This window comes from Saccostrea cucullata, unplaced genomic scaffold (genome assembly GCF_032062105.1).
Source record: "Saccostrea cucullata isolate Sc308-1 unplaced genomic scaffold, CSIRO_AGI_Scuc_v1 ctg10467, whole genome shotgun sequence".
NCBI lineage: Eukaryota > Metazoa > Mollusca > Bivalvia > Ostreida > Ostreidae > Saccostrea > Saccostrea cuccullata.
The window spans coordinates 1-14847 of NW_026923213.1; the positions used below are offsets into that span (position 1 = coordinate 1).

At 33.2% G+C, this 14847-nt stretch overlaps 2 pseudogenes; both read right to left on the minus strand.

The window, feature by feature from the left end:
* Positions 1-6675: 6675 nt before the first annotated feature.
* LOC134263454 (type-1 angiotensin II receptor-like) lies at positions 6676-7796 on the minus strand (annotated as a pseudogene).
* A 5295-nt stretch (positions 7797-13091) lies between these two features.
* LOC134263453 (cholecystokinin receptor type A-like) lies at positions 13092-14127 on the minus strand (annotated as a pseudogene).
* Positions 14128-14847: the final 720 nt, after the last annotated feature.

The following is a 14847-nucleotide window of genomic DNA, read 5'->3' on the forward strand; positions in this document are numbered from 1 at the left end:
TTAAATTTAAAGTTATGGCCAAGGTTAAAGATTTTAAAAAGGACAAATTTTAACCTAACTAAGAAAAATACTTTTTTCATATGAACATTTGTCATCCAAAAATGCTTTAAATTCACCCATGTGGAATTTTATTTCCATTCTGTAAGTTCTAAGAAAAGGAGGTTTTTTTAAACATGATATTAAGTTTCACCCTCTGGAAAATGTGGCATAGAACTAGGAAAAATAAAAATTGAAAAATAAAATGCATTTAAAATACTCGTTTTTAGATACCGAAAATAGTAGAGAGACAAGAAATGGGAAAGTTAATATCGATTTGATGGGGATCCAGACTACATTCCAGATGCATTAAAAAGCAGATTTTAAATCTTAGGACCTCTGACTGAGGCGGATGTTGACGAAATCCACCCTTGATATTTCAGTTATATTTTCACCCTTGAAGAATTACAGATTTTCTCTCCTTTTGAAAGATACAGACTTCTCTTGCAACCTTATAGATCTACTAAATATCGTAAGGATTAGTGAATTATATTTGTAGCAACAAGTATGTTTTTTTTTATTTGTAGCATAATTCTTTTTTCTATGTATTCTACTGTTGATGATGTATTAACAAAGAACTTCCTTTCTATGACGGCAGATATATCCCCTATTCTTACGAGCCCCAAAATACTATATGGACCGCTCTCTGACAAAACCGGTCTTAATGACATAAGCGTTGACGTCGAGAAAACGTGTTTATTGTGACGTCAAATGTTCGCGTCTAAAACGCACATGTTTCTTTTTTCCTCCTTCCCACTCTCCGTTGTTCTGTTTCATTTTCAGAGTGAAGGTATAAATGAATACGTGTTATGATCGTCGTATCGTGTGTGAAATAAGTTTCTTTGCCATTCTAAAATATTTTCTCAAGATACCCCGAGCGATATTCTGATATAACTTACACTGTATTTAATACTATACTGTTTTTCTGTGTGATTTTTTTTCTGCATTTCGCCATAGGCACTCCCAATCTTAATTGTTAATAAAATATATGTCTACTATACTATAAACAAAACACTTGTTTTATTTATAGTATAGTAGATATATATTTTTTTAACAATTAAGAGGGGGAGTGCCTATGCATTTCGCGAACAATTTGAAGATCAATATACACAATATATAAATACTTTATCAAAATTTGTTCAGTTATTTTTCGCTAGATTTGATATCCTAGTGAAATGAATAGTTAATAGAACGCTGAAACAAATTATGTGTCAAAAGTTCTATTCATACGTAAACCCGCCTCTATAAATGTAAAGTATTATGATCCACCAAAATTCACAATTGCCATCTTTATTAACATTACGTCACACGAGCCCGACCTCAAAACATAGCGATTTAAGGGATAAGCACAGAAAGCAGAAAAGACGATGAAATATCAGTAGGTATAATGCTTATACTTTGAAAGTTTGCATACATGAAAATTGACAGTATCAGATGAGTTTGAATAGTTTATGATAGGCTTATTTGTGCGTTCACGCATCTTCGCTAGGCAAGGGTCTCTGATACGCTACTCTCCTCATGAACGATTGTAGCATTATTTTGTTGGTTGATGGATTGAAATTCATTTGTTTTCTAATACTTTTTCATGTATAAAACTGCAGTGCGTGTTTAGATTTTTTTTCATTGTATTGCTTGTAGTTCAAACATGTATCATATACTTTGATACTTTCCACCTTTCCACTGTTCAACCTTTTAACAATCGTTGCTTCTGGATTTTAGGATTTATTGAAAATTCCTGATTATACTCTAAAAGAATAATAGTTTCATTTAATCAATAGCAAAAAACTTTAAAAATGATGTGTAATTTCTATGCGCGAATGCCCCCTCCCCTCCCCCCCCCGCGCTTAAAAACTGTAAATTTTACCCTCCTCAAATTCAAATGTTTAAAATATTACTATAGTGATCAAATACTTAAAATTTGAGGAGAAATAATATTTTTGAAGCTTAAGAAGCGAAAGCAGTCCGACCCACCCCTCTGCGGAATAAGTTTAACATACTTTTGAAAGGAGTGTACATTTTTTAAGGGGGTGGGTGGGTTTGGTTTTATTTTCTTTTTGCTCGTCAACAAATTTATGGTTTGGATGTAATTTTTACTTATGCAGAATCCATGCACCCCCTCCCAGAAAAAAATGTGAGGCTTGGATCCCGGCTTGAATCCCCGATACATAATGATGTGAAACCATTTAGGATAAAGAGAGCGGGATACTGTCATACTGATATATCACAGGCAGCCGCATGTGGACTTGTATGAAATGTGGATAACATACATGACATTATATTTATCTTCATGACTAATCCCTATCTGGTAGCTAATAAGATTGGCCAACCCCCCCCCCCCCCCCCCATTACAGAAATGCAGCGATCATATTATTTTAAAAACATTCTCCGTCAAATCTATCATTTTTATTATTTTATACTTTAATTCATTAGCAAAGATATTCTCCGAAAATAAGTGTAAAGTGTTTTCAGAATGGTAGATTTGATTCTATCATGTCATGTCATATCATGAAAAGTAACTCAAATAAACTCAATCCGAAGGTGGGGGTGTGAATTAAGTACATATACTCTATCCACTCTTCAGGTGTCTGTGGAAGTTGATAATTTAGTTTGTGTTTTTATTGAAAACACACATATTACATATATTCGATTGTTTTTTACACAAGTTCGATTATGGAGAGATTTTATCTAAAGTTGCACCAAGAGAAAACGAGTGATTCTTCATGTTGTACTTTATATCAGATACAAACTAGAGGAGGGGGGGGGGCAATAATTCACAATTATACACTTAATAGAAAACAAAGCGAATTCAAATTTAACCCTTAAAAGCTTTATCAGTATTAATACTCTTCAAAAGAATATTTACATAAATTTTGGTTGTGCACCTCAAAAGTATTGTGACTTTTTTTTTTTTTTTTGGTTTTGTTTTTGTTAAATTTTTCTGTTAGGCTGATCCCCCTCTTTCAATGAAAACTACCTCCTACAGCGTGTGCATATCTTGTTAAGTCTTCTTTAATCTAAAACTATTTCTTTTCAAATTTTATACAGCAAGTTAAATTCACGTATGTTAATTAGGCCATCTTTAAAATAATGTTTTCTTACTCTCTCCTGACTTGGGGTAAATTATTGGATCATAAGGTAGGTCGGAGAAAACATTTCCAGAAAATTTCAACATATTTGTTGATGGAATAAGAGGAATAAAAAGAAAAAAAATATTGTGTCCTGTTAGAAAAAAAAAAGTCATGAGTCCTGCCATCTATAGACAGTCGGTTGGGAGAGGACAACCATTTTTAAAAAGATGGTCTTAGCCATTTAATTATTAACTCAACACACATTTTTGAAAAAAAAAGATTTATGGTTTCTTTTCAGGGTTTGACAGTCTCAACGTTTAACACTTCTCCCGAATATATAATATGTATTTGACACATCCGATACCAATGAGTTATGTACCTTGTTATGCTCTCCAATGGCCTTTCCACTTCTTGACTCCATAAAATCCACAAGTTTGGTTTCCGAAAAGACGATAAATCTCTTTTATTTTAATAATTTCTCAACATGAAACTTTAGTGCGTAAAGCTACAAATACACATGGGCCAGATTCAATTATTTGATTTATTCGGCTTCTTTGAAAGAACTTTTATGTACAGTTCATACTGATAACTGCAACGGCCAAAACAAGATTTTTTTTTATTAATGGAATACATGTATATGTTTAATGTGGCAAATTATGACGGGGCAGCAGGAGAAATCAGTTTATGATACAAGTTCAATGTCAAACGCTTGCTGCATTGATCAAAAACTTAGGAGACTAATTCATTGATCAGACTGAAACAATCGTGGAATAGTTTTCACTCGGCTCTCGGGTACCCCGCATGACAGCGTATGGAATGAAAGACTTCCTACATCTCTAAGGGGAATTCAAATGTACTCAACTGATTACAAAATACAAAGCCTGGTATTTTGTCTGTAGAGGAATAAGGTTCAAAAGCAGAAGTAAAGATCAGCGTATTAGAAGACGAAAAGTTTTACCCAGGATTGACCAGTTTGTTTACAGACCAATGATCTTATTGACGCCCGCAAACATTTATCTGGTCACAATTTCCCATCGGACCTGTTAACCGCTTGAATAACGTATAATGATACCAAGCTTTGCTTTGTATATTAATTTTCTGTTTCTTTGTTATCATAATTATGTTGCTAGTCCTTTAAAAACATTTATTAATAAAAAAAAATTGTAGTCAACCTTAATGAAATCAATTTGATATACATAAACACAATGTCATTCGATGTGCAACATGTACGGATACACTCACTTAATAATTCAATAAATGTGCTTCATATTTTTATTAAAATGTGTTAGGAAAAAAATATTTTATATCAAAATCTAAATTATGTTATTCTATTTAATAATCAAATTGATATTAGACTTTGTTTCAAAAACGTCATTTCTTTTTACAAAGATAACGTTATTGAAAGTCTTTGTATCTAAGACGTCATTTAAAAAAAATGACGTTATTCAATAACGTCATTGACGTTATTATTCAATTGCAACATGTTGTGTTCAAACACGTATAACTTTAAAACTAAAGGAAATTTAATGCTCAAATTTTGACTGTGTGTCCCAAATTTGCTGTAGATTTGAAATATTTGAAAAAGTCAATTTCGAAAATTTTGTCATTAAGACCCCTTTTCCCAGAGAGCGGTCCATATTGAATTATCAAAAATCTATCAATCTGCTGAGTTCTCTATACATATCTTCTCTATATTATTCTCCCCGTGGGGATCCGGGTTAGAATAGGTCCTCAGTACCCCCTTGCTTGTCGTAAAAGGCGACTAAATGGGGCGGTCCTTCGGATGAGACCGTATAAACTGAGGCCCCGTGTCACAGCAGGTGTGGAACGATAAAGATCCCTCCTTGCTCAAAGGCCGTAAGTGCCGAGCATAGGCCTAAATTTGCAGCCCTTCACCGGCAATGGTGACGTCTCCATATCAGTGAAATATTCTGGAGAGGGACGTTAAACAGTATACAATCAATCAATCAATCTCTGTATTATTCTACCTGTCAATGTGTTTGTTTTATCCTTCCTGAGGAGTCAAAATGTCTTCTTTTCTGATGAAACGATTTATTTATGTGATGTTTATAGTACAAACAAACATGCACATATATTCACATACAATGTACAATATTTCCATGTGTGATGTTAAAATTGAATGTATAAATGTAAACATAATCAAGCAGATATACACTACTCAAACAATGTTTAGATAGAATAAATAGATAAAATAAATAAACATGTATTTTTCATGATTTCTGTCTTTTACGGGAAAAATTGTTCATAATGGTTAAAGTAGTTTCGTTCTTGTTTTTGTTACACGTGTAAGAACGGTAGATATCCACAATCAAAACGCTATGTTGATTTTTTTTTTATAAAGCAAGAGTTTCTATATATTCTCGTCTAAAGCCTGATGGTATAGAAAAAGATGAGAGGCCAATCATTCATTCAAACTACTACAAACATAGTTTTCATCAGATTTTAAAAAGATTCACATATTCCATTGAGAGTGATTTATCTCTAAATTACGAAACGATCTCTGAATCCGAATGTCATATCCTATAAAACGACCTTGTTCCTGTGAACATGTAAAATTTGAATCTGATTTTAAGCAAATCAAAGCCAATGGTAGTTACTAAAAAACAAATTGACAAAACCTGTTTTCAAATTGTACATTTTGTTTCTTAAATATTTTTTTATTTCTTTTATAGTTCCACGCAAAATTTTGATCCCTACAAGTAATATCACCCTATTAAAAGTTGATGAGCTCACTGATTTTATTAAATTAAAACCTTCACTACATCAGAATGGTTGTATATAAATTTAAATTTTTTAGACCCGGGTTCTATGGCAAATGATTTTAAAAGATGTTTGTAAGCTGTAATGGTACTTTTTTTCACGAGGTGATAATTCCAAAGATCCCAGTTTCTGTTCCATCGGCGGGAAGAAATATAACGCAGATCTGTTGTACTTTCATCAATTGTCCTAAATACTTATAAATCAAAAGTGCGCTGTGACAAATTCCTAAAAAAATTGTGAGGGCGTTTGGAGCGGAAATTTATCCCAATCGGGAAAATGTGAAATCGAAAAAAGGGATAGACATGTGTGTCACCAAAATATATTCAAATTCGTAATAAATAAATTTTTCAAAACTTGTTTTGGATATTACATAATTAGTCGAGAATTGTTCCTACAATTTTAGAGTTTCGAGGGGGTCCATCATCCTCGTACCCACTCGTTTTTAGGATTTTTTGCTTCCGATATACATGTAATACAATATGTGTAATAATTACCTTGATCTGTTACCATTTATCCGTACTTGAACGAGGTTCATAAAAGGTATGCGGTGAATTGAATAATAGAAGTCAGAAACATGTTAATGAATTTCAAAATAGAAATGCTGATACTACATATTGTATATTCTCTGAAATCACTTTTTTGAGGGGCTTAATGTTTTGCTGTTTTTATGGCATGAAGAAAATCCAAAAAATTATAAACATGAATATACATGAGCATAAAGAACACACAAAAATATTTATTAGGATACTTGTACAACCAAATGTCAATTCATATCTGTTAATTTCGAACTTCCTTTCCATTAAATGAAACAAAAATTTTCGCTGATGAGCTCCATTTAGACGTTTGTCTTCTGAGAATACTGGTGCAACAAATCTTACGAAGCTCCTTTCTAAGTTGGAGATCATAAAACCAGTAAATATATGGATTGGCAATGTGATTTAAAAGACTGAAACGAAAACAGAGAACGTATATATTACCCAAGAACCCGTGTACTTCGTCCGTGCTTGCAAAGCCGTAGATTCGTGTAACCAATGACGTCAGAAAGGACATGACGTAAACAACAATAATGACAAGATACATGACACTGATATTCCTTCTTGCTGTTTGTTTTGGGCTTTTTTCTGTTCTTGGGATGTTTATTGTTTTGTCATAAACACGTTGTTGTTGCGGTTTTGTAAGTGTTATTACTGCCAAATTGATGATCTCTTTTTGATCCCTGTTTGATTGCGTTTGTCTGGCGTGTGACAGTTTTTTTATAAATGGTTCTAATCACAGGAATGTAAAGAACGGACGTGATAGCTATGTTGGTGAGAGATAGAAACAGTAACGTCCCTAAGTATGATATTATAGCAATGGAATTGTCGGTGCCGTCATCAATGTGACAGAAAGAAATGTTTCGTGTGACATTGAGTGTTTTTAGCCTATACGATATTCTCCTGAATTTCAAAATTGGGGATGCATAGCCCACACAGATTAGAAATATAATCAAAATGATAATTCTACACATTTTTGGGGTCATCTGTTTACCAAACGGACGGCAGATTATCAAGTACCTCTGTACTGCAATAGCAAGAATCAGAAAAGCGGAGGCTCCACCGGTAATCATAATTAAAAATGGCATCGTTTTACTCAAAAAACACCAGGGTAAGTGTACCGCATGGTGTTATCCAAATGAAACTGAGTAACGTTAGAAATAGTTCAAAGAAGATCAACAAGAGCCAGAATTGGTATGAAGTATCGACAGCCCGTTTTGTCCTCTATGTATTTTGTGTACATCAAAAGAACCAGACTGTTTCCAAATACTCCGAAGGTAGCAGCGACCATCTGTATAACTGTACTCGGGAGGAGCAGCTCAGAATATTGTTCGGACAAAATCTTTGCGTCAGCCATAGCGGAATTTAAGGGATAACCTTTTTTTTACTTACAGCTGGAATGTCAAAAATTAATAAAAAATTAAAATAATCATGCCTTTTTGTAAAGGCTGTGTGTTACTCATTAATTGATCCTTCCTTAAAAAATATTTCTGTGCATTTTCATTCCTCGTAATAAATTATTAGCCATAAAAAGAAATATAGGAAAAAATCCATAATGGGCGTTTTCAATAAAAACTATTTTAATTGTGAATTTAATCTTACATGCGGAATAAAAACAATAAAAACAATCACCTATGACATCAGAAATTTGAACTGGCGCTATGGAGGAAATAGCTCAGTCGTCCACAGCAGAAGTAAACCCTTACTCGATCTTACACTAACTTACATTTCCAACAAACTTATTGTATGGTCTAAAGAATTTGCGAACTGTTAAAGTTGAATATATCTTTTCAGAGTTATAAATAGTTCATTTCTCAAGAATAACCTTGAATAATTCTGAATTTCTCCATTAATTTGACCGTATTTGACGATAAAATTATATTGCAAACTTTTAAACGTACAGCTGAAAGGTATAATTTAACATCAAATGATTGATAAAAATATTTCAGATATAACTATTTTTATTTTTGAAAATGTATAGGGAAACATAAGCTATGACACTTCATGCATAGTGATAGTGAACAGCTAAAACATTTCAGGAAATATGTTGGTGTGATTTTTATGCTTTTTATTATTATTATTATTATTATTTTTTGGCAGTACAATAACAGACCAAAGTCTTTTTGCTCTCCGAGGGTAAATTAAATTCACACTCTTGTTTTCAATCCTGATTTTTGAGGACACCTCTCCAATATGATAAGACCTTCTGCACCTAATACATGAAAATGCTTTTTAAGTTTATGATTACAAAAAAAAAAAATTAGTTTAATTGTGATCATCTGTCTTCTTATGCGAATTTAAATATGTACTGGCGATTAATGCGAATTTTAGATATATACGGCCGAAAGTTACAAATGATAGTCCTTACTATTTTTTCGCATATCGATATTATTGTTAATCAGGAACTTTTAGTTTAGGAAATTTGCACTTAAAATGTTCTCCTGATAAAATATATACTGTCCAAAGTTACAAATGATAACCCTTATGTACGATTTTTATCATACTATAAAAGAAAACCTTGCCATTCTTTGGTGTAAGATATGAAGTTAGATATCTCCATATGTTTCATCAAGCATATGTTGCCCCCTCCCCATCACCCCCTGTTTGAATGTTTAAAAAATTTCTCTAGAACAAATATATACATTAAATTTAGTTTTTTTAGTTGTAAGAATTTACCAGCTTCTTGGAGCTTTGTTCCCAACCCCACCTTATCTTTGTCCCCTCATTTAGCCCACCTTCATTTTGAAACTCATGGATCTGTCTCTAAGCATTCTGAGATTGATATTTGAATCACGTCTGTAAAATCATTGAAGGATATAGAGATTTCTATCCAAAAATACTAAAATAGTTGCTATCCCTGAAACATTCTACTTTCCCACCTGAACGGTGAACGAACGCTGGACGAACCGTAAACGAACGCAGAGCGAACGGTGATTGAACGCAAAACGCGAACGGAGCGAGAACGCGAGCGCAAAGTGAACGGTGAAAGAACGGTGAACGCAAAATGATGCGTAATGCCTCTGATCTTTTCCTTGCATTGAAATTATTTTATAATTCTGATTTCAGGCGCTTTAATATAAAAATACAGTAGATAAATAAATTAAAAAAAATAAATGATAAAAACATTTTTTTTTTCTTTACATACATGCACCTATGATTTAGATCCGTAGTTTTATAACACAATTTTAATTACCGTAAGACATGTGTATTTGTTACAGAACGCGTGTAGTTCAATACAAAATTAATCTATCTATATATATTTATGGAGTAAATATGCTTATCTTTTCACTTATAAAATAATGTAGACTTTAGTGGATAAAACTACTACTTATAGAATGAATTAATTACATTGTATGCGGTTGAATCAACCATACATGTATTTCCGTGCCAAGACTCTGAGTAAAAAAACCGTTTTTTTTTGTTTTTTTTTTAAATTCACAATTGTCTGTTGACGTATTGCATAAACCCCCCTGTTTTTTAAAATTCTAATGCAAAATATTCTTAGTTATGTTTCTTTTGTATTCTTTTATGATGATTATTTTAGCTAACTTCTACATGTATATGTAGACATTTCCCGGCCGTGATTATACTCGGCAAGATGATGGAAATTAAGTGGCAGTCAAATTATTTGTAATAGATTAAAATTTCAAAACTAAAGAAGTAATGAGCTGTCATAGTTTTTATTGAACAAAGAAATGAACGAGAGAGAGAGAGAGAGAGAGAGAGAGAGAGAGAGAGAGAGAGTGAGAGAGAGAGATACCCCCTCAATTCTCAGATATATGTTGTATTAAATAAAAACTCGTATTTTTTTGCTAAATATTCCAAGCAATAAAGGTAATCATTTTTTTTAGATTGAAAAAACCATTTGTCAGTATTCATTAGCTTTTATTTTCCGTCATTAAGTTCACACGGTCCAAATGTTTGTCCTGTCAATCAAATTTTATTCGACACAGTGGAGGCGTGGAAATCGCGTTTCACCGAACATTCCGAAGGCACTCACTCAGTATTTCCAAGAAGTTTAAATAATTTTCCCTATCATTTCTAGATCTGCATGATTTTTTGCATTCCTGTAAATGTTATGCAGTAAGATAATAATGGTTGGAAACATGATACGTTATTTCAAAATAGACATGGTGATGCAATTTGTGCATTCTCCGAAATCACTTACTTCCTGTATCCTGTATTCTTGTTGTTTTCCTGGCATGAGAAACCATGTATTTACATACATATGAATCTATACAAGTGTATATATGAACAATATAAACCAAAAATACATTTATCAAAATATTTATCAGGGATACATGTATATTAAGATGTTCAAAAATATTATGTCTGTTGATTTTGAACCTCTTTCCAAATAAAGCAGTATAAATTTCACTGATGTGTTCCTTTCAGGTTTTTTTCTTCTTCTGAGAAGACTGCTGCTACAAAACCTACGAAGCTCCTTTCTAAATTTGAGGTCATAAAACCAGTAAATATATGGATTAGCAATGTGATTCAAAAGCTGAAAACTAATACAGAGAACATAAATATTTCGCAAGATCCCGTCTGTTGTGTCTATGCTTTTGAAGCTGTAGATATGTGTTTCCAATGACGTCAGATACGAAAGAAGATAGACAATAATAATGACAAGATACATGACACTGATATTCTTTCTTGCTGTCTGTTCTGGGCTTCTTTATGAACTTGGGATGTTTATTGTTTTGTCATTATCACGTTGTTGTCGTGGTTTTGTAAGTGTTATAACTGCCAAATTAATGTTCACTTTTGGATCCCTACTGGGTTGAATTTTTTTGGCGGGAGAAAGTCTTTTATAGAGAACTTATGTGAAGGCTATGTTTGCGAGGGATAGATTGATTGATTGATTGTACATTGTTTAAAGTCCCTCTCGAGAATTTGCCAATCATACGGAGAAATCACCGTATGCCGATGAAGGGCTTCAAATTTTGACATTTACTCGGCACTCAGGGCCATTGAGAAGTGAGGGATCTTTATCGTGCCAACGCCTGCCGCTAACATGGGGCCTCGGTTTTTAAAATCTCATCCGAAGGACCCGCAACTTTCACTTTAAAGTGTCGAGTGCATGGCAAAGGAACAGTTGCTACCCATTTAACCACTAGGTCAGTCGCGGCCGAGATACGAACTCATGACCTCCCGATCAAGGAGCGAGCGCTCTACTACTGACCTACCGTGAACGGTGCGAGGGATAGAAACAGTAACGTCCCTAAATATGGTATTATAGCCCTGGAATTGTCGGTGCCGTCATCAATGTGACAAAAAGAAATATTTCCTGTGACATTGCGTGATTTAGTTTATACGATATTCTCTTTAATTGCGAAATTGGGGGTGCAAAGACCACACAGATTAGTAATATAATCAAAATGGCAACTCTACACATTATTGGGGTCATTTGTTTGCCAAACGGACGACAGATTTTCAAATATTTCTGCAATGCAATGGCAAGGATAAGATGAGCTGAAAATCCTCCAGTAAATACAATTAAAATAGACAGTTTTTCACAAAAAGACACCAGAGTAGATGTACCACATCGTATTATCCAAGTGAAATTGGGTAACGTTCCACAGAGATCCCAAAAGATAAAAAAAGAGCCAGTATTGGTATGAAATATCGGCAGCCTATTTCGTCCTCTATTCAAAACATCGACATCAAAAGCATGGGATCAGGTACAATGGTGGAGATAGCATCTCAATAGCTTATCATGACAACATTCGACTTTTCAACAACTATTATTAACCAAAAAGTCATTGTATGGAGTCTAGCAACTAAAGAATTCGCCAACAGTTGAAGTTAACAAATGTTTTGATATCCTTGTATTATAAACTTACATGTAAGAATTCAGCTTCGGTTTGGAAATTGTCGGTTGATCGGATTTAAATATAAAACTAGGGCATACGAATATTTTATTTATATAAATTCTTAATGAATTTTGTTTCAAAGTTATGACCTAATAAAGGGTATGAAATTTGCAGAATGCAGAAAACAGAATGCTCGTACAAACCAATTTTTCAACATGGTCATTATAACATATATTGAAGCTTTCATGAAAGCACGTACATCCAGATATGCTGCAATCTGATTGGCTGTAATTTTAAATGCCTATAAAATTTTTGGTTATCAAAAAAGGAAAAATTTAAATATGAATAGGTATGATAGATTTCCAGATTATAATGCTAATTTCAAAATTCAATGCATTGATATGCATACACGTGTGCATGCGCAAAATGAATAATATGATTTAAATATTGTAATATTTATTTCATATTGCAAAAACCTTGAATCTTATTGAGATGAATAAAATGAGAATTTTTGCATGAAAAAATTACATTGTCAAGTTTCATTTTGATGAATTTCAAATTAAATATCTATTTTTAAAGCTATCCTTCCTGGCTGAGGATCTGATATCCATAATTTCCCTTTCTGTTCGAGAGAAGGAAACTTAAAAAATCCATATATATATATAAATAGTATATAATTTTTGGTATTTAGGGTATCATTAATATAATTTATTCAACGCAAGAACATACATAACACAAAACAAGTAATATTTATCACAATACAAACATATATCAGTTTTTAAAAATGTTGAATTTTGTTCCTTATTCACATTAAAGCAGTACAAAATTCAAACATGTGTTTGTTTGTTTTGTATATTGCCACGTTTATCTTCTCAGATTGTTACTGCACCAAAACCTACGAAGTTCCTTTCTGAATTTGAGGTCATAATACCAGTAGATGTACGGATTTGCTATGTGATTCAAAAGATGAAAACGAATACAGAGAACGTAAATATTTCCTAAATATCCTTTAATTTCCTCTGTTTTTGCGAAGTGGTAGATGTGTGTAACTAGTGACGTCAGATACGAAACTATGTAGACAATAATAATGACAAGATACATGACACTGATGTTCCTTCTTGCGTTTTTTTCCGGGCTTTTACCCTTCCTTGGAGATTCATTAGCACATTGTACTGTTCCGTACGTGTAATGAATTCGGTATTATTGTTCACGTTCGGTACATCACTTGTCCCATTCTGTCTGGATGGCGAAAGTCTTACATAAATGGTCCTGATCACAGGAATGTAAAGAACTGACGTTATGGTGATGTTCATTAAGGATAAAAACAGTAAAATCCCTAAGTATAGTATTATAGCACTGGAATTGTCGGTGCCGTCGTCGTTGTGACAAAAAGAGACATTACCTGTGACATTAAGTGATTTAAGTTTGTGCGATATTCTCTTGAATTTTAGAGTTGGAAATGCATAGCCCATACAGAATAGAAGTATTATTAAAATGGCAATTCTACATATTTTTTGGGTCATTTGTTTACCAAAAGTCGGCAGATTATCAAATACCTCTGCATCGCTATAGCAAGAATCAGAAAAGAGGAAAATCCTCCGGTAAATGTAATTAAAAATGTCATCGTTTTACACAAAAATGCACCAGGGTAAATGTAGCGCATAGTGTTATCCAAGTGAAATTGAGTAACATTCGAAACAGATCCAAGAAGATCGACAACAGCCAGAACTGGTATAAAATATCGACAGCCGGTTTTGTCCTCTATGTATTTTGTGTACATCAAAAGAACAACACCATTTCCAAGTATCCAAAGGTAGCAGCTATCATCTGTATAACTGTACTCGGGAGGTGCAGCTCGGAATATTGGTCGGACAAACTCTGTGCATCAGGCATATCGAAATGAGGGGAAAAACTCTTTGCCTGCAGCTGAAATGTCAGAAGCTAAAATCAAAATTAAAATCAATTCTTTTTATATGAGTATCTAATACCAATCTATAGTTCCTTCCTTAAAAATATTTTCGGAGGGTGTTTTTCCCCTCAGAATATTTAGAAAAATATCTATAAAAAGAAATATAGGAAATATTTCATAGTGAGTGTTTTCAATAAAAAATGTTATTGTTAATTTAATATTGAAGACAGAAAAATAGATAGGTTTCAATGGCATCGAATCAGGTACTATGGTGGAGATAGCATCTCAATCGACCATTGTATAAAGTAATAGCTTATCACGTCAACATTCGACTTTTCAACAACTATCATTTCCCAAATCAAAGTACTGAAAGTACTGAAAAGCGGTTAGCATGCTTTCATCTAATATGTACCGAAAAAAGTGCATGAAATGATATTTAAGTATGCATATCTTTGTCCAATGCCATCAGAGAAAAAGAACCCAGACATTGTGTTTTTGTAATACTTTACTTAACAGTAAAACCAATAACATTCCAAACTGATGTCACAGATGGATGCTATCTAATTAAAATCAGATGTTCCGAATCCGCTACTGCTTCTCAAACATCTAACAACATCCTATTTGGGGTCATGTAAGAGTGAATCTTCGATTAGCCAAAGAAAATGGTTCCTCCGAAATCTTGGCTTATAGTTCAGATGGGTTTC